Here is a 23156-nt window from a genome sequence, read left to right on the forward strand (position 1 = left end):
TTCCCCCCCAACAAATAAATATATAAAATCTTTAAAAATAAATACATAACATAGAATCATCCCATTTTTAGATGTCAACTAATTCCAGTTTTTTTCTAAAATATTGTGTGAGGCATCATTGTCGAGGCTAAGCCAAACCACTGTGACCCCCTGTTCTCTACCTGCAGAGCTGGGGGGCTGGGGCCAGGTGGAGCCTGGTGACTGGCCCAATCTACCTTTTCCTCCAGTCTCTCCAGACATTTCTCAAGTCACTGGGGCAGCCAGAGCCCAAATTCAGGAAAACAGCTACGTTATCTGACCAGCCAGAGCAAGCGCTTGCCTGTGTCTCACACCTAGTGTTTTCTGGACAGGTGGAAGGAGCAATCGAGCCTGCAATGCCATGTGGAAGAAAGCTTTGAGTGGAATCCAATTCCCCACCCCTATGGGGCAGGAACATTACCGCTGGTAAAGTATATACCAGCTTGTCAGAGGAGGAGGAAATCAGGCCTTTCTTGGGCTCTGGCCTCCTGGGTGACTTCGTAGTCTCCTTCCCAAAGACTCTGTTTTGCTTATCGCTTTGCAAAGTAGTGAACCTGTAAATGCTTTGTGTGTTTTCAGATGTAAAGCATGCAAGGACATGGTAAAATGTAGTTGCTTATAAAATTTAGACTCCTCATGGGATCCATAGAATCAGACTTTTAGAACAAGAAGGAAGTTTTCACCAAGCTAGCTGGCCAAATCAGGTAAACTGAGGTAAAGGAATTTGCCTGGAGTCTTGCTGCTGGTCCACTGGTTATTATTTCAGATAATCCTCCCAGCGCCTTGGGAAATGAACCACGATGGCCCCTCACCCCAATCCACCCACTTGCACACTTACAACTGGCCTGATCAACTCATTTTAGAGATAGTCTTATATTTTATGCAAAACAGAAATTTTGCATAAAATATTAATGAAAATTTTAAGATTTTATTTCAAAATAGCAATGAAAATATTAATAAAGCTTCCATTTATAAGCAATGCATGAAACAACGTGAGTGCCCAAGTTTTAAAAATCCATCACGAACTGCATAATTTGAAACCTCTGGCAGACCAAGGGAATTGTCAACTATGCTATTGTCGCAGGGTTAAAACAACTTTAGCTAGTAAACAGAAACTATTACCATACATTGTCAGGATTGGTTTCAACTTATGAGTTTTAAAATGTACAGGTTTTCAAAAAGCATCTTTTACATAAAATGAACTGCCTAAAACTCCACTGAACAGGATTCATTGTTCTCCCCATTGACAAAGGCTGCTCCAGCCTGAGAGCTTGTGGTGATGTGGGAGACGTTGCTCCCTGCCTTCCCCACATCTGTCCCTCCTTCCTACCTTGTGAGTAGAATCTCAGTCTTGTTTAGATATTGATCAATCATATGGCCAAGGAAGGTGGTATCAGCCCTAGGAGGTGAGTCATGCTTGGTCTAGACCAGTGATGGTAATCCATTGCCAATGATTGGTTGAGGACTGGTGATAATGTGACCCAGTTCTGCCTAGTGAGACCTAGTGAGAAAGTGTTGGCTGGAGAACTTAGGGAACAATTTCCTCTGACAAAAACAGAAAGACACACACAGACACACAAAGCTGCATTTTCTTCCTACCTTTGGACGTTGTTATATAAAAATGGGATGCTTGGAGATGTGGCAGCCATTTTGCAACCATGAGGGAAAACAAAGAGAATCATTGAGAACACCTACTATAAGCCAGGCTGAAACATGTGTTTATGGTGACAATAAAAGGGACAAAGGAGAAGAAGGCCTAGACACAGGAAGGTGAGGCATATTTTTTTAAATAATTTTTTATTGTTATGTTAATCACCATACATTACATCATTAGTTTTTGATGTAGTGTTCCATGATTCATTGTTTGTGCATAACACCCAGTGCTCCACTAAGACCATGCCCTCTTTAATATCCATCACCAGGCTAACCCATCCCCCCACCCTCCTCCCCTCTAGAACCCTCAGTTTGTTTTTCAGAGTCCATCGTCTCTCATGGTCCATCTCCCCCTCCGACTTATTCCCCTTCATTCTTCCCCTCCTGCTATCTTCTTCTTCTTTTTTTTTCTTAACATATATTGCATTATTTGTTTCAGAAGTACAGATCTGTGATTCAACAGTCTTGTACAATTCACAGCGCTCACCATAGCACATACCCTCCCCAATGTCTATCACCCAGCCACCCAATCCCTCCGACCCCCCACCACTCCAGCAACCCTCAGTTTGTTTCCTGAGATTAAGAATTCCTCATATCAGTGAGGTCATATGATCCATGTCTTTCTCTGATTGACTTATTTCACTCAGCATAACACCCTCCAGTTCCATCCACGTCGTTGCAAATGGCAAGATCTCATTCCTTTTTTTTTTTGTCTACATCATACCAAACATGTTTAATGAATTCTGTTAACTGACTAAAAATCAGACAGAAGTGCCTTGACATTATTTAGACATGGTTCCAAACAATAAAAAGAATGGCAATAAACACCCTTAAATAGTATATTCAGACTGACACAGATTCCAACCTTAAAGGAACTCCCATTGGGCAACATGGAACAGAATCTTTATGATATGGTTGAAATTTGGATTCTAAAAATGCCAAGGATCCACAAAATTTTTATCATCCTCCAGTTGATTTCAAAACTAGATCATAGAAGTACTAGGTACCCAATGAACCAGAAGAATTAAATGTTGTTCACTGCATTTGAGTTCAAAACTGGCCAATGTATGCTGGGCAATTTACTGATGACAATGACTATTTATGACTGTGGATATCCATTTTAATTAGGTTATTGCTTAAGGATCATAATTGGCCTGGAATCTTTTGGAAAATTTGTAGACTACTTTATATAAAGTTACAGAAAATTGTGAAAAAGTTGCATGCTTTAAAAACTTAGTATTTCCACCAAGCCTGTGGTTGAAAAAGAGTATGAAGACAATCATAAGTGGATGTTTTTAACACAGTTTCTTGATATTTACAGTATTTTTTCTTCTCTAGTTGCCCTCCCTTCAAAGTTGGTCCATTGTTTTTCCGGGTTTTTTTTCACCTCACATTCAGTACAAGGAGGCATTTGCAGTTTCTTTGGGGCAGTCACTGGCTCTTTAGTGGCATTGATTAGGGGAATGTTTTTGTGCTTTGTTGAGCAGGTCCTGCCATCTTGTAAAACATTTTGAGAATTGCACTCAGTGGTGTTGGGATTTTCTTCCTTTGTTGTCTCAACGTGAGAGCTCTCATTTCTTTCAGGATAGGTTTGCTGAGGCTGGAATTTTGAACTTGCATCAGGAATCACAGGGCCAAGTGTCCCAGGTAGAATTGGCAGCTGAGTTGGATTTGGCCTCATTAGACTTAAAGGGGGAGGTTGATTACGGAACACGGTTGACAGGCAGAGATGTACAGTCTCTTTCATTGCTTTTAGCTGTGAGTCCCGGTCAAGAGCTGCTTCTCTCCAGCTCATTGTTGGCCACAGCTAATTTTCGTTCCAGATCAGTAAGTTGTTGAGCCTTAAATAATAAATCCTTCTTCCCATAACGAAGCTCCTTCAGCTGGGCTTGGATTTTTTTTGACTCTTCTGCATGGATGCCACACAGCTTGCTTCCTGACAAGAGTTTGTTCTTCAAGCTTTTATTCTCATTCTGGAGATCTCGGATCATTTTGCTCTTTCTTTCCATGTCAGTCTTTAAAAAATTAATAGTAGCTTGTTGTTTTTCTGCTTTCTCAGTTGTCTCTTTAAGTTGATTTTGCAGGACCTCCTGGAGAGACTTCATTTGTTCTCTTTGTCTTTGACCTATGTCCAGAAGCTTCTCAACATCAGTTTTGGAAGATTTCTCATCATTTTTCAAAGACTGAAAGTTGACTTTAATTCCACCAAGTTCTCTTGATGTCTTTGTCAGCTGATGGAGGATGTTGCTTCGTTCCCTAAAGACTTCTTTCAGCTGCTTTTCTAGGTCTTCATAGTCCTGTCGTCCTGGGAACTCCGAAGAAAGCCGCGGTCAAGGTGTGGGGGACTCCGTGTGAAAGAGCCTCATTTGCCGGTCTTGTGGTGCTAACCTGAGGAGCAGGCATCTGATTTGACACACCTCTGGAGCCCGCAGGGGTGCTCTCCTCAAGATTTCATTCCTTTTGATGGCTGCATCATATTCCATTGTGTATATATACCACCTCTTCTTTATCCGTTCATCTGTCGATGGACATCTTGGCTCTTTCCACAGTTTGCCTATTGTGGACATTGCTGCTATAAACATTGGGGTGCACATACCCCTTTGGATCCCTACATTTGTATCTTTGGGGTAAATACTCAGTAGTGCAATTGCTGGATCGTACGTTAGCTCCATTTTCAACTGTTTGAGGAACCTCCATACTGTTTTCCAGAGTGGTTGCACCAGCTTGCATTCCCACCAAGAGTGTAGGAGGGTTCCCCTTTCTCCGCATCCCCGCCAACATCTGTCGTTTCCTGACTTGTTAATTTTAGCCATTCTGACGGGTGTGAGGTGGTATCTCATTGAGGTTTTGATTTGGATTTCCCTGATGCCGAGCGATGTTGAGCACTTTTTCATGTGTCTGTTGGCCATTTGGATGTCTTCTTTGGAAAAATGTCTGTTCATGTCTTCTGCCCATATCTTGATTGGATTATTTGTTCTTTGGGTGTTGAGTTTGATAAGTTCTTTATAGATTTTGGATACTAGCCCTTTATCTGATATGTCATTTGCAAATATTTTCTCCCATTCCGTCGGTTGTCTTTTGGTTTTGTGGACTGTTTCTTTTGCTGTGCAAAAGCTTTCTATCTTGATGAAATCCCAATAGTTCATTTTTCCCTGGCTTCCCTAGCCTTTGGCCATGTTTCTAGGAAGAAGTTGCTGCGGCTGAGGTCGAAGAGGTTGCTGCCTGTGTTCTCCTTTAGGATTTTGATGGACTCCTGTCTCACGTTTAGGTCTTTCAACCATTTGGAGTCTATTTTTGTGTGTGGTCTAAGGAAATGGTCCAGTTTCATTCTTCCGCATGTGGCTGTCCAATTTTCCCAACACCATTTGTTGAAGAGACTGTCTTTTTGCCATTGGACATTCTTTCCTGCTTTGTCAAAGATGAGTTGACCATAGAGTTGAGGGTCCATTTCTGGGCTCTCGATTCTGTTCCATTGATCTATGTGTCTGTTTTTGTGCCAGTACCATACTGTCTTGATGATGACAGCTTTGTCATAGAGCTGGAAGTCCGGAATTGTGATGCCGCCAGCTTTGCTTTGCTTTTTCAATATTCCTCTGGCTATTCAGGGTCTCTTCTGGTTCCATACAACTTTTAGGATTATTTGTTCCATGTCTTTGAAAAAGGTGGTTGGTATTTTGATGAGGATTGCATTGAATGTGTAGATTGCTCTAGGTAGCACTGACATCTTCACAATGTTTGTTCTCCCAATCCATGAGCATGGAACGTTTTTCCATTTGTGTCTTCTTCAATTTCTTTCATGAGTATTTTATAGTTTTCTGAGTACAGAGCCTTTGCCTCTTTGGTTAAATTTATTTCTAGGTATCTTATGGTTTTGGGTGCAATTGTAAAGGGGATCGACTCCTTGATTTGTCTCTCTTTTGTCTTGTTGGTGTATAGGAATGCCACTGATTTCTGTGCATTGATTTTATATCCTGCTACTTTACTGAATTCCTGTATGAGTTCTAGCAGTTTTGGGGTGGAGTCTTTTGGGTTTTCCACATACAGTATCATCTCATCTGCAAAGAGTGAGAGTTTGACTTCCTCTTTGCCGATTTGGATGCCTTTGATTTCTTTTTGTTGTCTGATTGCTGTGGCTAGGACTTCTAATACTATGTTGAATAGCAGTGGTGAGAGTGGACATCCCTGCCGCGTTCCTGACCTTAGGGGAAAAGCTCTCAGCTTTTCCCATTGAGAATGATATTGGCTGTAGGTTTTTCATAGATGGCTTTTATGATATTGAGGTAGGTACCCTCTATCCCTATACTCTGAAGAGTTTTGATCAAGAAAGGATGCTGTATTTTGTCAAATGCTTTTTCTGCATCTATTGAGAGGATCATATGATTCTTGTTCTTTCTTTTGTTAATGTATTGTATCACGTTGATTGATTTGCGGATGTTGAACCAGCCTTGCAGCCCAGGGATAAATCCCACTTGGTCATGGTGAATAATCCTTTTAATGTACTGTTGGATCCTATTGGCTAGTACTTTGGTGAGAATTTTTGCATCCATGTTCATCAAGGATATTGGTCTGTAATTCTCCTTTTTGATGGGGTCTTTGTCTGGTTTGGGGATCAAGGTAATGGTGGCCTCATAAAATGAGTTTGGAAGTTTTCCTTCCATTTCTATTTTTTGGAACAGTTTCAGGAGAATAGGTATTAATTCTTCTTTAAATGTCTGATAGAATTCCCCTGGGAAGCCATCTGGCCCTGGGCTTTTGTTTGTTGGGAGATTTTTGATGACTGCTTCCATTTCCTTAGTGGTTATAGGTCTGTTCAGGTTTTCTATTTCTTCCTGGTTCAATTTTGGTAGTTGATACATCTCTAGGAATGCACCCATTTCTTCCAGGTTATCTAATTTGCTGGCATAGAGTTGCTCAGAATGTGTTCTTATAATTGTTTGTATTTCTTTGGTGTTGGTTGTGATCGCTCCTCTTTCCTTCATGATTTTGTTGATTTGGGTCATTTCTCTTTTCTTTTTGATAAGTCTGGCCAGGGGTTTATCAATCTTGTTAATTCTTTCAAAGAACCAGCTCCTAGTTTCATTGATCTGTTCTACCGTTCTTTTGGTTTCTATTTCATTGATTTCTGCTCTGATCTTTATTATTTCTCTTCTCCTGCTGGGTTTAGGCTTTATTTGCTGTTTTTTCTCTAGCTCCTTTAGGTGTAGGGTTAGGTTGTGTATTTGAGACGTTTCTTGTTTCTTGAGAAAGGCTTGTATTGCTATATACTTTCCTCTCAGGACTGCCTTTGCTGTATCCCGAAGATTTTGAACAGTTGTGTTTTCATTTTCATTGGTTTCCATGAATTTTTTTAATTCTTCTTTAATTTCCTGGTTGACCCATTCATTCTTTAGTAGGATGCTCTTTAGCCTCCATGTATTTGAGTTCTTTCCGACTTTCCTCTTGTGATTGAGTTCTAGTTTCAAAGCATCGTGGTCTGAAAATATGCAGGGAATAATCCCAGTCTTTTGGTACCGGTTGAGACCTGATTTGTGACCTAGGATGTGATCAATTCTGGAGAATGTTCCATGGGCACTAGAGAAGAATGTGTATTCTGTTGCTTTGGGATGGAATGTTCTGAATATGTCTGTAAATTCCATTTGGTCCAGTGTTTCATTTAAAGTCTTTATTTCCTTGTTGATCTTTTGCTTAGATGATCTGTCCATTTCAGTTAGGGGGGTGTTAAAGTCCCCCACTATTATTGTATTGTTGTCAATGTGTTTCTTTGCTTTTGTTATTAATTTCCTTATATAATTGCTGCTCCCACGTTAGGGGCATAGATATTTACAATTGTTAGATCTTCTTGTTGGATAGGTCCTTTAAGTAGGATATAGTGTCCTTCTTCATCTCTTATTACAGTGTTTGTTTTAAAATCTAATTTGTCTGATATAAGGATTGCCACCCCAGCTTTCTTTTGGTGTCCGTTAGCATGGTAAATGGTTTTCCACACCCTCACTTTCAATCTGGGGGTGTCTTTGGGTCTAAAATGAGCCTCTTGCAGACAGCATATGGTTGGGTCTTGTTTTTTAATCCCATCTGATAGCCTGTGTCTTTTGATTGGGGCATTTAGCCCATTTACATTCGGAGTAACTATTGAAAGGTATGAATTTAGTGCCATTGTATTGCCTGTAAGGTGACTGTTACTGTATTTTGTCTGTGTTCCTTTCTGATCTATGCTGCTTTTAGGCTCTCTCTTTGCTTAGAGGACCTCTTTCAATATTTCTTGTAGGGCTGGTTTCGTGTTTGCAAATTCCTTTAGTTTTTGTTTGTCCTGGAAGCTTTTTATCTCTCCTTCTATTTTCAATGATAGCCTAGTTGGATATAGTATTCTTGGCTGCATATTTTTCTCGTTTAGTGCTCTGAAGATATCACGCCAGTCCTTTCTGGCCTGCCAGGTCTCTGTGGATAGGTCTGTTGCCAATCTAATGTTTCTACCATTGTAGGTTACATATCTCTTCTCCCGAGCTGCTTTCAGGATTTTCTCTTTGTCTCTGAGACTCATAAGTTTTACTATTAGATGTCGGGTTGTTGACCTATTTTTATTGATTTTGAGAGGGGTTCTCTGTGCCTCCTGGATTTTGATGCCTGTTTCCTTCCCCACATTAGGGAAGTTCTCTGCTATAATTTGCTCCAATATACCTTCTGCCCCTCTTTCTCTTTCTTCTTCTTCTGGGATCCCAATTATTCTAATGTTGTTTTGTCTTATCGTATCGCTTATCTCTCGAATTCTGCCCTCGTGAGCCTGTAGTTTTTTATCTTTTTCTCAGCCTCTTTATTTTCCATCATTTGGTCTTCTATATCGCTGATTCTTTCTTCTGCCTCATTTATCCTAGCAGTTAGTGCCCTCATTTTTGATAGAAGGTGAGGCATATTGAGCCAGAACTCTCAGCAAGCCCAGACCTAAGCTGAGATGACATCGGGCTCCTACTCTTAGTCCTTGAGCTGTTTCTTTTCTGCTAGATTGGGAAAGAATGTACTTGGAGTGGGAGCAGAGGGCACTCAGAAGGTGTAGGGATGTGGGAGACTCAGAGGGTCCCATGCACAGAGAGGTGTGTGTGGAACACTGCACATGTCATGCGCCATGTGCTATAGCAAGTATGCTCTGCAGAAGACACGAGGTACGCTGTGACCCACAGGTGTGCTTGGAGTTGTGTAAAAATGTGGAATGCCCCTTGGAAATTAAGTGATTTGTCAACTCACTCAGTCACTTTACTAATTTGTAAAATGCTGACTTTGGACCATATTCTGTGCTTCTTCTTTAGGGGATGCAAAGAATCAGAACACAGGCTTGTTGCCTTTTTGGAGCTTGCAGTCCTCAATAGGGAGAGGAATCATGCCGGCAAATAATTAGGAACCAAGATAGGACAGATCAAATGCCAGGTGAAGGGACCAAGCATCTAGGCCCAGGGAATGGTCCTTGGGACCTGGGTAGTCAGGAAGGGCTTCATGGAGGTGGAAGACAGGAAGATGAAGGAGTCAGATGGTGGAGGTCTGGGGCCTGGAAGACAGGGAGAATGAAAGAGTTTGGCATGTCAGGGAAAGGAGACTTCATCTTACTTCTTCTTTGCACCAATGGGAGAAGTTTAAATTTTAAGTCTTAATCTACATTCTAATCCATGGCTTCATTCATTCCAACACATTTTTATTGAGTGGCTATTGTATGTGCAGGTACATACAGGCAGTTGGGGCTGTTGAGAGGCAAATCCCTCAAGGAGCTCTGCCTCCATGTTGAGACAGACCTATGATCAGCCAAAGACTGGAGGAGCTAAGTGCCGTCACAGGGGAAGACACAGGGTGCCACCGTGCCTGGCCAGAGAAGGAACACCAAGGAGGGTCGGGGTAATAGCAGGATGTTTTTTTTTTTTTTTAAGATTTTTATTTATTTATTTGACAGAGAGACAGCGAGAGAGGGAACACAAGCAGGGGGAGTGGGAGAGGGAGAAACAGGCTTCCCGCAGAGCAGGGAGCCCGATGTGGGGCTCGATCCTAGGACCCTGGGACCATGACCGAAGCCGAAGGCAGACGCTTAATGACTGAGCCACCCAGGTGCCCCTGGCAGGATGGTTTTATAGGGACACAGATTGAAATTTATCTTGGGGTTCTAGGGAATCCTCTAGGCTGGGGAGGCTGCTGGTGTGCTGATTAACTCATCCCCCACTCAACTTTCTATTAAGATCCAGTCCCTTGGACAAAGGCTCACCCTTGTCTCTGGATGATACCCCTGATCAGTCTGGTTATTTTGGTCTCTCATCTCAGAGGAAGGGGACTGAATGAGGAGAGAATCTGCTTCACCACCCTGAGTAGATTCTCTTTGCTTTGAGTTGTATGGATATCTGGAAGTAGACACCTATTGCCCTGGGGTGAGAAAGGGTGTGACCGGATGGTGCAGGCCCATCTTCCTTCTCACATGTTCCTTTGTAGGCCGAGCTTGAAGGTTGCTGGGAGGAGGTGGGCAGTGGTCAGTGGCCCTGTGCTGCCTTGGGAGGCTGCCCCCTGCTCATTGGAGATTATCAATGCTAACATCTCTAATGGATAGAGGTGGCTCCATGTGAGGTCAGCTGGTGGGAAAGAATGTCAAGGGTCTTGGGAAGGAAAATCTCTGAGTTTGGCATTCCATTTGCAGAGTGTAAAGAGATGAGACCATGTTGAGTGGTCAAGCTGGTGAGTGGTCAAGCCTGTCCATGGTCAAGGTGAGAAATGATCTTTTGTCGGTTTGGTTGGAGGGATGACAAAGGGACATGGTCTGGGGAGAAGCATACCATCGATACTCAGGATCTATCAGGGCACAGCTTCTCCTTTGGACATTGTTGGAGGTCATCTCTGCTCAGCCAGGCACATTCCTGCCCAAGGTCATTGCACTGGACAGACAGGAGCAACGAGGAAGTGGCTGAAGTGGTCCGATGCACTGGGATAAGGTATGGGATGAGACGGTGAGCTGGTCTGGGGATTAGAATGCAGGTGATAGCCCTTGTTGTCTTCTGGGCATCTTTTGCCACAGGAAAGTATTTGTTCTTCCTAGGACAAGTCATTACAGCCTGTCAACAATTTCCATTTCCATTTGACAAATATCTTTTGTGTAAGACTCAAAAAAGGAGCTCTTGCTTTAGAGGAGTTTGCTGCCAGTTTGAGTGCTGATAGAGAGACCCAATATGTTCTAGAGCTTGAAAGGAGAGTGAGTTCATAGCTGGTGGGAGGGGACTGAAACAAGCTCCGATAGTAAGCATTTCTGAGTCTCTGCCAGGAGCCAGGTGCCATGCTGAGCGCCTCACATACAGGATTTCATTTTATCCTCACCTCTCTAAGGAACAGATCGTTCCCCTCCTTTTATAGATTAGGAAACAGGCTCAGAAGACATGAAGCAACTTGCCCAGGGGTACAGGGCTAGAAAACGGCCAGAGATTAAGGTCAGATATCTCTGATTCCAAAGTGCGTATTCTTCTTATGCATTTTGCTTGGCTGCCACATGAGACAGATGGGTTTGAAATTAATCTGGAGGGTTGAAAGGAACTTGTCAGATGAAGACGGGAGGAAGGTGCAGCCTGAGGAAAGTTGAGGAGGCTGGTGTGGTACCAGAAATGTGTGGTGTGGCTCAAAGGGAGTCTTTGCAGATAAGGCCAGAGGGAAGGTTTAGACTTACTGTGGAAGGCCTTGAGGGACTGGGCCGGAGGCTTGTGCCCCTTCCAGAGGCTATAAGAACCGGTGGAGGGAAGAGCCTGATGACAAGGAGAGGAAGTGAGGACAGAGAAGGGAGGAAGCAAACCAAGACTAGAGGAAGGAGAGAGTTCTGGAGATGTGGGCTGGAGTCAGGAGGAAAGGGGAGGAGCTCCCGGACCTCATGTGGGCAGTGGAGTCTCTTAGAGAAGAGCCGCCCAGAGAAGCTTGTCCTGGCCTGAAGGTGCAGCAGGCCGACCTCAGGGAGGAGCCCGCAGCAACCCCCACCTAGGCGGGGAGAGTGAGAGGCCCGGCGTGAGGTGGAGGAGAAGAGGAAGAAGGGTCTGTCCATGGTCAAGGTGAGAAATGACTTTTTGTCGGTTTGGTTGGAGGGATGATGAAGGGACAGGGTCTGGTGAGAACCCTACCATCGATACTCAGGTATTTCCCTCAGACCCAGTCCTGCCTATAGGATGGGATGCGTCTGTGAGTCTGTGTTTCTTGGTCAGAGCAGAAGTGACTCTGGGGAAACAGATTCCTACAGAATGAGATCTGCTTTTGCTTGTCCTGGGTGACATTGGCCCAGTAGTGCTGGGGCTGCACGGGGCCAGTGTCCCGGACCCCGATGGACGTAGCCATGCCCGTACCACCCCATCTCTGGGAATCCCCACCCCACCCAGTCGGACCTGCCAGGCCAACCCCTTATGTGTCCACTCACGGCTGACCTCCACACCTTTGCTCACCCTCCTCCAGTCAGCAAACATGGCTTTTTCCAGACCTGGCTCAAGGTCTGCCTGCTCCAAGCGTCTTTCCCTCATGGGTGTGCTGCCTCCTCTTTACTTGGTGGCTTTGTGTGCATCTATATATTTTTTTTCCATTCACTCTGAGTTTCTAGATTTTATTTTTCATGTAATGTTCATCTCCTTTCCCCAAGGAGATGACAAAGTCTTTGAGGACAGGGATCACATTTTATGTTTTCCTGCCTCTCATGTAGCACCTAAAATTGGTTCACAGAAGTCCCGACACTTGTGGAATGATGGGAATTCCCTTCCACCCGCACATGGGCCCTGTGGTTCTAGGGGCGTGACCCCCAAATCTACCAGGAGGACATGCTGAGATGCAGGCAGGAGTCGGGCATGGGAGGTACTGAAGCATGAGCCACCCTGATGCTTCTCTGGAACGAGGCTTAGCTGCAGAGATCGTGGTGCTGATCCAATCCCTTGACCCCACTGATGGGCAAACAGCAGTCCCAGGTGGGGCACACGCGCCCAGGGGCTCTGAGAAACACCACCGTGATCAGCAATAACCCACTTTACTACAACTCAGTTTCCCGGGCCTCAGACCCTGACCTCTAATAGCAGGCCCCACGTTAGAAAGGCCTCTCTCCAAGACACAAACCCACTTCTCCGGCCAGTTTTTCATTGTCTCCTTTGCAGGTGTCTTTCTTCTCTATCCAGCCGTTTTATATCAAAGTTCCTTGGGATGCAGTCACTGGATTTTTCTTTGTCTCCCTCTCTCCTCGGCAGACGCGGCCCAGCACTGCTAGAAGGACCACCTCTGATGCCTGAGTTCTCTTCTGGGTCTCCCATCTGTCTCTCTTCCTGCCTCGTGGGCACCTCACACTCAGGGTCCAAACCCGCATTTGTGCCTTCCACTCAGCATTCTTCCCCAGACCCCGTCCCTGAGCAATGATCGCAGCTCACCACGCAAACCGCCGTCCTGGGCTGGAAATCCAGCGTCATCTTTCCTTCCTTCTTGCACAAACCCATCCGTTTTATTCCCTGAGCACCTCTTTACCCACATCTCCATTGCCGCCAGCCTGCTTTGAGTCCCCTCCACCTCCTGCCTGGAGGGAAGCAGCCTCCTGGATGGGCCCCGCAGCTCCTTTCTCCCTCCCAGCCATTCTCCACACAGCATCAGGCACCTTTTTAAAACATCAAGCAGATCCTGTCACATACCTGTCCCTGTCCCCCCCCCCCCGCAATCCCTTAAAACCCTTTATTGGCTTCTGGTTTCTCTTAGGATAAAGGCCCAGATGTTCCCAAGGCCCAGCTCTCCCGCCTACACCTGCCTTGACTGTGCATTGTGGCCACCTGGCCTTACCCTTGCTGGAATTCCCTGAGATCCCGCTAACCACAGAGCCTTGAACCGAGCCTGGGAGAGGGCGCCTGGGCGCACATTTCCATACTGGCATTTCACACGCATTTGGGAAACTAATGTTTCTCATGCTGCCTGCCTTTAGAATATATGCGTCTTGAGGTCAGGGGCCTCACCTGGCACGTACAAGTAGCTCAGGAAATACGCACTGACCCTTAGGCCTTTCTCAGGGACGACGCTCCTGGGTTCCGGTCAGCAAGCTATGCGGGGCAGATGCGTGTGGTTCCTGTGATGGGCAAAGTGTGAGCACCTGGGCCCAGCATCCAGGGCAATGGAGGGGGAGCGAGACGACCTGGAGCACAAGGCTCCAGGGAGCTGATGGTTACAGGAAAAAAAGATGATGTGGTCTAGGGACTTGACCTTGAATTGAGGAAAGACTGATTTCCTAGCAAGATGAAAAAGGAAGAGAGGAAGTCTGCTTTGAGCCTTTATCACAAGGTGGGTCGCGCTTATGTTCTCTCCAAATCATTGCCACACAGTGGAGACTCAGTCGCACCTTCTTTCAAGACACCTGCCTACTAGGACAATTATGGGGAGCCTTGGAGCCTTTCAGCAGGTGGGGTCTTACTTGTAGGCTGAGAGGGGCTCAAGGAGTGAAGGCTCAGCACGGCCCTGGCAGGGAAGGGAAAGGTCAGCAGGTGCTGTTAGCCCAGAGGCCGGCTGGGCTCTTAGGCAGCCCACAGCACTCGGGGTCTGGTACCTGGAAGGTTTGGGGAGCTGGTGAAGCGCTTTCATGACACTGGCGTTTAAAATCTTCAAAGGGACAGGGAAAATGTTCAGATCACGCAAGCTGGGCTGCAGCACGAAACCACGAGAGGCCAAGGTAAGGCCCAGGTTTGACAGCGGGAGGAGGCTCCGTTCATGTGGGTAGAAGGCAGGCTGCTAAGGCAAGTGAGCGGAGAAATCCCCCAGGAGAGCGCTTTGCTGAATGAGCTGGACCCACGGCACCTGCGGAAAGTACCTTCATTCTCCCAAGCCAGCCCCTGCAAACCCTTCTCTGGATCTGTTCTTCCTGCCGGGAAACTCAGGCAGCCTCCCTGGCTGTTCTGGTCATTGCCTGGTGATAAATCCCTTGCCAGGGGGACATCACAACTCCAAGCTCCGTTCGGAGTTGCTGTTGAAAGCGTCTTCCCTCAGCAAGTCAGGCAGGGGAAGTTGCAGGCACAGAGAAAAACAGTCTAGTTCTTGGGCTTCGCCCTCCAGCACCTTCCCCCTTCTCAGAGAGGGGAGGCTGTTCCTGGGGGGTGCGGGGCGGGGGGGTGGGGGGAGGGCAGGGAAGGGCCCACCTGATATTTCACAGCTGTGTGTGGCATTAGCACCCGCAGGTCCAGCCCCAACTGCAGAGCCAGGTTCCCTTGTGGGGGAGTCTGCGGTCACTTTGGAGCCTCTCATGTCACTGAGGCTCTTTGGCTCTTTTATCTATGATTTCCCTGCACAGGATCTCTCTGGCTCGGCGGGTCCTGGCCTCATCCCGTCACGGTCCTCTTCTGCAGGGTCTGATCTGCCCCCCACACCCATCCTTGCTCCACCGAGCCCCGTGTGATACTGTGATTCATACATAGTTAGTGTTCAGCTACATTCCTGGCACAGGGCTCCTAAACCCCTTGGAATTTCCTAAGTGCGGTGAGCAAGACATGGTTATCTTTTATGTTAATGAGCGATGTTTGGAAAGCCCCTAGGTCACCTCCAGCTGGGGACTGGTTGCCAGGGGAACCCACCACGTGATCAGATGGTTGGAACTCTCACTCCCTGCCCTCCCTACCCTGTCCCACCAGCTGGGAGAGGAGCAGGGCTGGAGACTGAGTTCAGTCACCAATGACAAATGATTTCATCAGTCGTGCCTGTATCACGAAGCCTCCAGAAAAAAGCAAAAAGATGGGGTTTGGAGAGCTTCCAGGCTGGTGAACACATGGAAATTTGGGGAAAGTGGTGCGTCCAGAGAGGGCATAGAAGCTCCTTTCCCCAAACCTTGCCCTTCACATCTTTTCCCTCTGGCTGTCCATGAGTTCTATCTTTTTATAATAAACTGGTAATCTAGTAAGGAAAATGTTTCTCTGAGTCCTGTGAGCCACTCTAGAAAATTAATTGAACACAGGGAGGGAGTTGTTGGAACCTGTAATCCATAGTTGTTGGGGTCCGAAACACAGGTGACGGCACTTTCTGGCATCTGAAGCAGGTCTGTGTGTAGGGAGGCGATCCTATAGGACCAAGCCCTTAACCTGTGAAGTCTGATACTGTCTCCGGGTAGGTAGTGTAGGAATTGAGTTGGATCGTAGGACATCTAGCTGGTGTCATGGAATTGCCCCGTCCCACATCTGGTTTCAGAAGTGTGGCATAGTCACATTGACAGTAAAGAAGACATAGGGAGAGGTGAGGTTTTCTAATACCTTGGAAGCTCACAGCCTTCCAGACCAGCCCTCTGTTCTCTCAGTCACTCCTGCTCGCTCTGAGGCTCTTCAGGGGTTGCATACCACTTCTCCTGCTCCTCAAATTCCAGGGGACACCTGTCAAATTCTTTGAGACCCCCTACCCTGGGCTGGGAAGTTGGGGTGATGCACAACCCAGAGATAACCTCCCATTGGGGAAAGCCTGGCAGTGTGCACCATCAGTCTCTTCAGGAGGACCTGGAGGTGGGGCCTGGGCCGAGAGTGGTTGATTTCAGACTCTTTCTCAAACAGCAGAGGAGGTCCAGCACTCCAGCTTAGGAAGCAGCGTGTTTGGCTTCTTGGCTACTGGGGGCTCTGCCCAAATGCTGAGACAAAAGGAAGAGTCCCCAGTACCTTCCTATTTCATGAACATCATAAAAGGCAAGGATGTGTCAAAAAGCTGAGGCAGGAGTACAGAGTCCGAAGCATGAGAGGCGCAAGCAGAGGTTGGGGAGGGAGAAGGCGCGGGTGGAAGCCATGGAGAAGACATTAACCTAGGATGTACAACCTAACCTACTGCTCCTGCCTCGTGTCCCTTCATAACGTCTTTCTCCAACCCTGGGGGAAGGTGGTCCCATTTTATAGATGAGGTGGGAAAAGTGAAGTTCCCCAAAGACGGCTGACTCATGGTGTAAGTAGCAGAATTTGGATGTCTAAGTCAATATATCTTCTAGAAGGTCCCAGTTGTTACTCTTTCCCCCTTAAGAATAACTTCTAGTTACACAAATAATACTGAAATACATTATTCATGTTAAAAAGGTAAATAAAACTGTACTGGTAAAGACCCCTTGGACCACCAAGCTTCAGGTAGCATCACTGTGATAACTTGCTATGACTTTTAAAATATTTTTATAGGCCTTTTTCTCTATATTTAACACATAGGCACATTCGCATACATATACACATGTAGTTTCCTGTAGGAAAAATATAGTATTTTTATTATTGGGTTTTTGTTACTCTTTTTAGAAGAAAGATCTCTCACTGTGCATAGCTTTTGGCTTCTTCATTTCTTCGCTCAACATTATACCCTGAAAAGCTTTGTTGGTAGGTGTGGCTCACCCCATTCTTTCCATTACTATATAGTATTCTATAGTGTGGACGTACCACCGCTCATTCAACCACTCTCCTACTGACGGACAATTTAAACATTTCCAGTATTTTAACAAGGGAGGCATTGTTTAAGAGACGGGAATGTAGCAGGATCTCGGTTGGCAGGTCTCAAAGGGGCTTACTTGGTGATGAGAAGAGACAAGCCAGGGTGGCTCAAGAGGGGCTTACTTGGTGATAAGAAGAGACAAGTCAGGGTGGTGGGGAAGGCTGTGCCTTAGCAGTCAGGAGCCCTGGGTTTGACCACAGATGTGCTCTCCGAGGGCAAGCCCACTTCCCTCCTCTAAGTTTCTGTTTCCCCTTCTCTAAAACAAAAGGTGTAGAATGTCAGTAGGTTCTTAACCCTGGTTGCTCAGCTGAGGGGAACTCTCAATAAAACAAACAAAAGATAAACCCTAACAACACAAACAGTGCCTGGGAGCCACTCCTACAGCTCCTGATTCCTTCGGTCAGGAACCCGGCTCTTCCATCTGCCATTTTTTTTTTAAAGCACCCCAGGAAATTGAGAGCCAGTGTTCCAGATCAGGGCTTCTCCAAATCCAATGTGCACACAAGACTGATTCAGATGGTCTGGGCGAGGCTGAGATTCCACCTTTCTAACAAGCTCCCAGATGACTCCAGTACTCCTGGTCTATATTTTGAGCAGTCCATCCTTTCTGTTCTCTTTCAAATCTAATGTCCTTTCTGACCACCCTCTATCCATACTGACCTTCAGCCAACTAGAGGGTGCCTGAGAACTCAGGTGCAAAGCAGTTTGGTGCCCTAGGGCCATGCAGGGCAGCTAGGAAGGCCCAGGGGCTTGGCCCCCCCGCCGACAATGTATTGAGCCCAGAAGACAGCAGGCAGAGGACTGGTGGGGCTTGTGAGGTCCAGCTCCAGAGCAGGTGCTCCTGTCTCAGACATAATTTCTGCAACAGTTGGCCCAAGGGCTTCCAACAAGAGGCTGCAGTTTCCAAGTCTGCCTCCAGACCTGTTCCAGGTCTGAGCCAAACAACAAGGAATTTAGGGCAGGAAGCTGACACCTGGGAGGATGCCCGCCTCTAGGCAACTGAATTAATACCAGGAAGGCGGTTTCCCCTAACAAGACTGTGTAGAAAAGCTCAGTCTTTTTTTTTTTTTCCAGTGTCCCTGCTGTTTACAATATTTACAGGCACCTTGATCAACAGGGGAGTCAATTAGAATTACGACCACCTAATTGTTTTATCTGCAAAATTGTGCCTTTTTTTTTTTTTTTGGTATGTTTTATGTTGTTTCTGTTCGGAAGTCCTTTCTAAGTATTCAGCTGGATGTTTTAATTTAGACAGTGGCGCTCTCCCCCATTCTGCTCTTTGTTTGCAAACCAGATCTCTGATTTCAGGTTTAACCTGTTTACAAAAGAGATGAGAGGATTGCTGTTACATCAGCTCTGAAACAGACTCCTGAACCTTGTTGGAAGGTCATTTCTTGTCTCTAAAATCTCCTTTTGATTCATCTTTTCTCTGCTTACAAGGCTGAATCAAGATCCGGTAACTTTTATGTTATTTTTAATAGACTTTATTTTTTAGAGCAGTTTTAGGTTCACAGCAAAATTGAGAAGAAAATACAGAGTTTCCATCCCCTTCCTGGCTCCCCCATGCACAGCCTTCCCCACCATCAACGCCCCCACCAGAGTGGCACATCTGTTCCTGTCCATAAACCTGCATTGACACATCATGATCACCCCGCGTCCACAGTTTTCATTAGGATTCACTCTTGGTTTACATTCTGGGGGTTTTGACAGATGTATAAGATAGTAGCACTGCCCTAAAAACCCTCTGTGCTCTGCCTATTCGCCCCTCCCTTCCCCCCCCTCTGGCAACCACTGATGTTTTTACTGTCTCTGTAGTTTTGTCTTTTCCAGAATGTCATAAATTTGGAATCATACAGTGCATAGCCTTTTCAGATAGGCTTCTTTCACTTAGTGATATCCATTTAAGTTTCCCCCGCCTTTTCATGGCTTGATAGCTTCTTTATTTTTAATGCTGAATAATATTCCATTGTCTGGATGGACCACAATTTATTTCTCCATCCACCTACTGAAGGACATCTTGGTTGCTTCCACGTTTTGGCAATTATGAATAAGCTGCTATAAACATTCATGTGCAGGCTTTTGTGTGGACATAAGTTTTCACCTCTTTTATGTAAATACTAAGGAGTGTGATTACAGGTATGTATGGTAAGAATATGTTTAGTTTTGTAAGAAACTGTCTTCCAAAGTGGCTGCACCACTTTGCATTTCCACCAGCAATGAATGAGAGTTCTTTTTTTAAATTTTTTTATTGTTATGTTAATCACCATACATTACATCATTAGTTTTTGATGTAGTGTTCCATGATTCATTGTTTGTGCATAACACCCAATGCTCCACGCAGACTGTGCCCTCTTTAACACCCATCACCAGGCTAACCCATCCCCCCACCCTCCTCCCCTCTAGAACCCTCAGTTTGTTTTTCAGAGTCCATCGTCTCTCATGGTTCGTCTCCCCCTCCGACTTACTCCCCTTCATTCTTCCCCTCCTGCTATCTTCTTCTTTTTCTTTTTTCTTAACATATGTTGCATTATTTGTTTCAGAAGTACAGATCTGTGATTCAACAGTCTTGCACAATTCACGGCGCTCACCATAGCACATACCCTCCCCAATGTCTATCACCCAGCCACCCCATCCCTCCCACCCCCCCACCACTCCACCAACACTCAGTTTGTTTCCTGAGATTAAGAATTCCTCATATCAGTGAGGTCATATGATCCATGTCTTTCTCTGATTGACTTATTTCACTCAGCATAACACCCTCCAGTTCCATCCACGTCGTTGCAAATGGCAAGATCTCATTCCTTTTGATGGCTGCATCATATTCCATTGTGTACATATACCACCTCTTCTTTATCCGTTCATCTGTCGATGGACATCTTGGCTCTTTCCACAGTTTGGCTATTGTGGACATTGCTATAAACATTGGGGTGCACATACCCCTTCGGATCCCTACATTTGTATCTTTGTGGTAAATACCCAGTAGTGCAATTGCTGGATCGTATGGTAGCTCTATTTTCAACTGTTTGAGGAACCTCCATACTGTTTTCCAGAGTGGCTGCACCAGCTTGCATTCCCACCAACAGTGTAGGAGGGTTCCCCTTTCTCTACATCCCCGCCAACATCTGTCGTTTCCTGACTTGTTAATTTTAGCCATTCTGACGGGTGTGAGGTGGTATCTCATTGAGGTTTTGATTTGGATTTCCCTGATGCCGAGCGATGTTGAGCACTTTTTCATGTGTCTGTTGGCCATTTGGATGTCTTCTTTGGAAAAATGTCTGTTCATGTCTTCTGCCCATTTCTTGATTGGATTATTTGTTCTTTGGGTGTTGAGTTTGATGAGTTCTTTATAGATTTGGATACTAGCCCTTTATCTGATATGTCATTTGCAAATATTTTCTCCCATTCTGTCGGTTGTCTTTTGGTTTTGTGGACTGTTTCTTTTGCTGTGCAAAAGCTTTTTATCTTGATGAAATCCCAATAGTTCATTTTTGCCCTTGCTTCCCTTGCCTTTGGCCATGTTTCTAGGAAGAAGTTGCTGCGGCTGAGGTCGAAGAGGTTGCTGCCTGTGTTCTCCTTTAGGATTTTGATGGACTCCTGTCTCATGTTTAGGTCTTTCAACCATTTGGAGTCTATTTTTGTGTGTGGTGTAAGGAAATGGTCCAGTTTCATGAATGAGAGTTCTTGCTGCTTCACCTCCTCACCAGCATTTGGTGTTGTCAGTGTCCTGGATTTTAGCCATTCTAATAGGTTTATAGTGATATCATATTGTTGTTTTAATTTTCATTTCCCTAATAACATGATGGTGAGCATCTTTTCATATGCTTATTTGCCATCTATTTGTTTTCTTTGGTGTGGTATCTGCTCAGTTCTTTTGCCCATTTTTAAATCTATTTGTTTTCTTTGGTGTGGTATCTGCTCAGTTCTTTTGCCCATTTTTAAATTGTTTATTTTCTTACTGCTGAGTTTTAAGAGTTCTTTGTATATTTTTGGTAACGGTCCTCTATCAGACATGTCTTTTGTAAATATTTTCTCCCTGTCTGCGGCTTGTCTTCTCATGCTCTTGATTCCAACCGGTTTTTACAGAGAAGTCCCAGAAGTCGCTTTTAGTTAACTCTGACCTGTTTTCCAGGCTCTCCGGAAGCCTGCTGGTTTTGCATGCAGGTGGGATCCCTTAAGTCTGACCCTGGATTGGTCTCTTCAGCTTTTCTCATTGATAATTTAGCATTTGATCTTCCTACTAACATGCCAGTTAGTTGGCAGAGATTGGATTATAGGCCCCTGGGAGATTCTGAATTCTTCAGTAAAGAGGTGTCTTAATCAGGGTTTGGGGAAACTTCAGACAATGGCTTTTAGTCCTGCTGAGACCAGGGTTTAAACTCTATGGTTAAAGGCATTTGTGATTCTCAATCAGGATGCATTTTTAAAGGAAACTGATGTTTTGGACTGTCAGGGGGCTTGTTAAGGAAAGGCAAGGGCTCCAGGCAAGGGGAAGAAGAAGTGGAGGGGTTAGAGGGATTGAAGTTAGATCCAGGGTGTTAGAGGGTGGGGGACAGTTATGAAGGAGGTGGTTTTATACCAGAAAGCTTTATACTTGGTCATCAAGTTCCTCATTTTAGACTTGAAAAAAGAATTCTTTAAGGAATTGGAATTCTAGAATTAGAATTCTGTTTAGAAGCATCAGGGTACCAATCACAAAATGCTGCTCATTGAGCCTGAGGAATTTTATTCTGTTTTTGTTCTAAGGTACCTCTCAAAAGAGCAGTTCTAGTTAAGTGTTCCTCAAAGTGTCCATTGTAGGGCCAAATCATCCTTAGTGGAGTTCTGCCATTGAGGGAAGTATAGGGGCCATAGTGGTAATGGGGGCACCTGTAAGAAGCAGTTTTTCCCAGAGAAGGACACAGGTTAGACTAAGAAAGCCCTTGGTCATTGTCAGTTGAAAGTGACAGTCAGTTGAAGATGTTCATACAACCTTGCGTCTTGGACCTCTGACTTGATGGCCAGCCACCTCTGAACACAGACACCAATCTGAGTCCCCGGCAGGTCGGATATATCAGAGAGCAAGAATGCCCCTTCAGAATCAAAGCCAAGCTCTCAGGACAAATGGCCAGGATAAGAGGACAGTCTCATCTGGTTTTACTGGTGACCCACAGCCAAGTTTGTCCTCAGAGGGTGCTGGTCTGGGGAGAACTGCCAACTCTCCAGTGTATGAGGCCAGCTTAAAAAGCCAGTTTATAGGGAATGATGCTTGTATGCCACCATGTGATTCTCCTCCTCGTGACAAAAGCAACACTTAAGGACACAGGACAAAACAAAGGGACAGGCAGAAGCAAATCACCAAGGACACAAACCTCAAAGGGAACATTAATTAAATATAAATACCGAGGATTTGACAAGTGAATAAAACAACCAAGGAACTCAACATAAAGAGAGTGGATGGAGTTGAAGTGCAGTGCAGACTTACTTGCTGATGTGGACGGTGATCCACGGGGAGAGTGAGGCTGAAGAGGCCTTGGTGGGCACCACACCTGGACAAGAGCCAAGGTCCACAGCAACAAGCAGGTCAGGCTGCATCTGAGCTGCAACACCAAGATTACAGCCCCAAATCAAACAAGACCAGAGACAAAATTAGCCAAGGCTGTTTATTTATAAACTCACAACCACAAGGGAACCATCTGCAATCACTTACATTTCAGCAGGGTTTCAAAGGTGTCTGATAGGAGAATAAGTTTTACAGAGAAAAAGGGAGGAAATATGGACAGTCTCTGGCAAGCAAGCATTTTACAAATGTGTGTGTGTGGGGGGATTTTTGGAAACAGGGGAAACTCTAATTGACCTTCAAGTATGTTTGGCAGTCCTTGATTGGTTTGCTATCTGTAATTTACAAGACTTGGGGAAATTTTCAGGTTTTCCTGTTTTGTTTTTTGTTTGATTTTAGGAGGACTATTTTAAGAGATTTCTTGACTCTGGGGGGGGGCATAGAAGGATATCTGGGCCAGGCAGAGGCCAAGCAGGGCCCTCTTTCTTTACAGCAATGTGTTGCTCTCTTGGGACAATTTCCT

General features: G+C 45.3%; 1 pseudogene; it reads right to left on the bottom strand.

Annotated features, from left to right (window-relative positions):
* Positions 1–2426: 2426 nt before the first annotated feature.
* On the bottom strand, positions 2427–3853 carry LOC114205958 (leucine zipper protein 2 pseudogene; annotated as a pseudogene).
* Between the last annotated feature and the right edge of the window lie 19303 nt (positions 3854–23156).

The sequence above is a fragment of the Eumetopias jubatus genome, unplaced genomic scaffold (genome assembly GCF_037043125.1).
Source record: "Eumetopias jubatus isolate StellerSeaLion01/CBP00866 unplaced genomic scaffold, mEumJub1_p1.0 scaffold_9, whole genome shotgun sequence".
Lineage (NCBI taxonomy): Eukaryota > Metazoa > Chordata > Mammalia > Carnivora > Otariidae > Eumetopias > Eumetopias jubatus.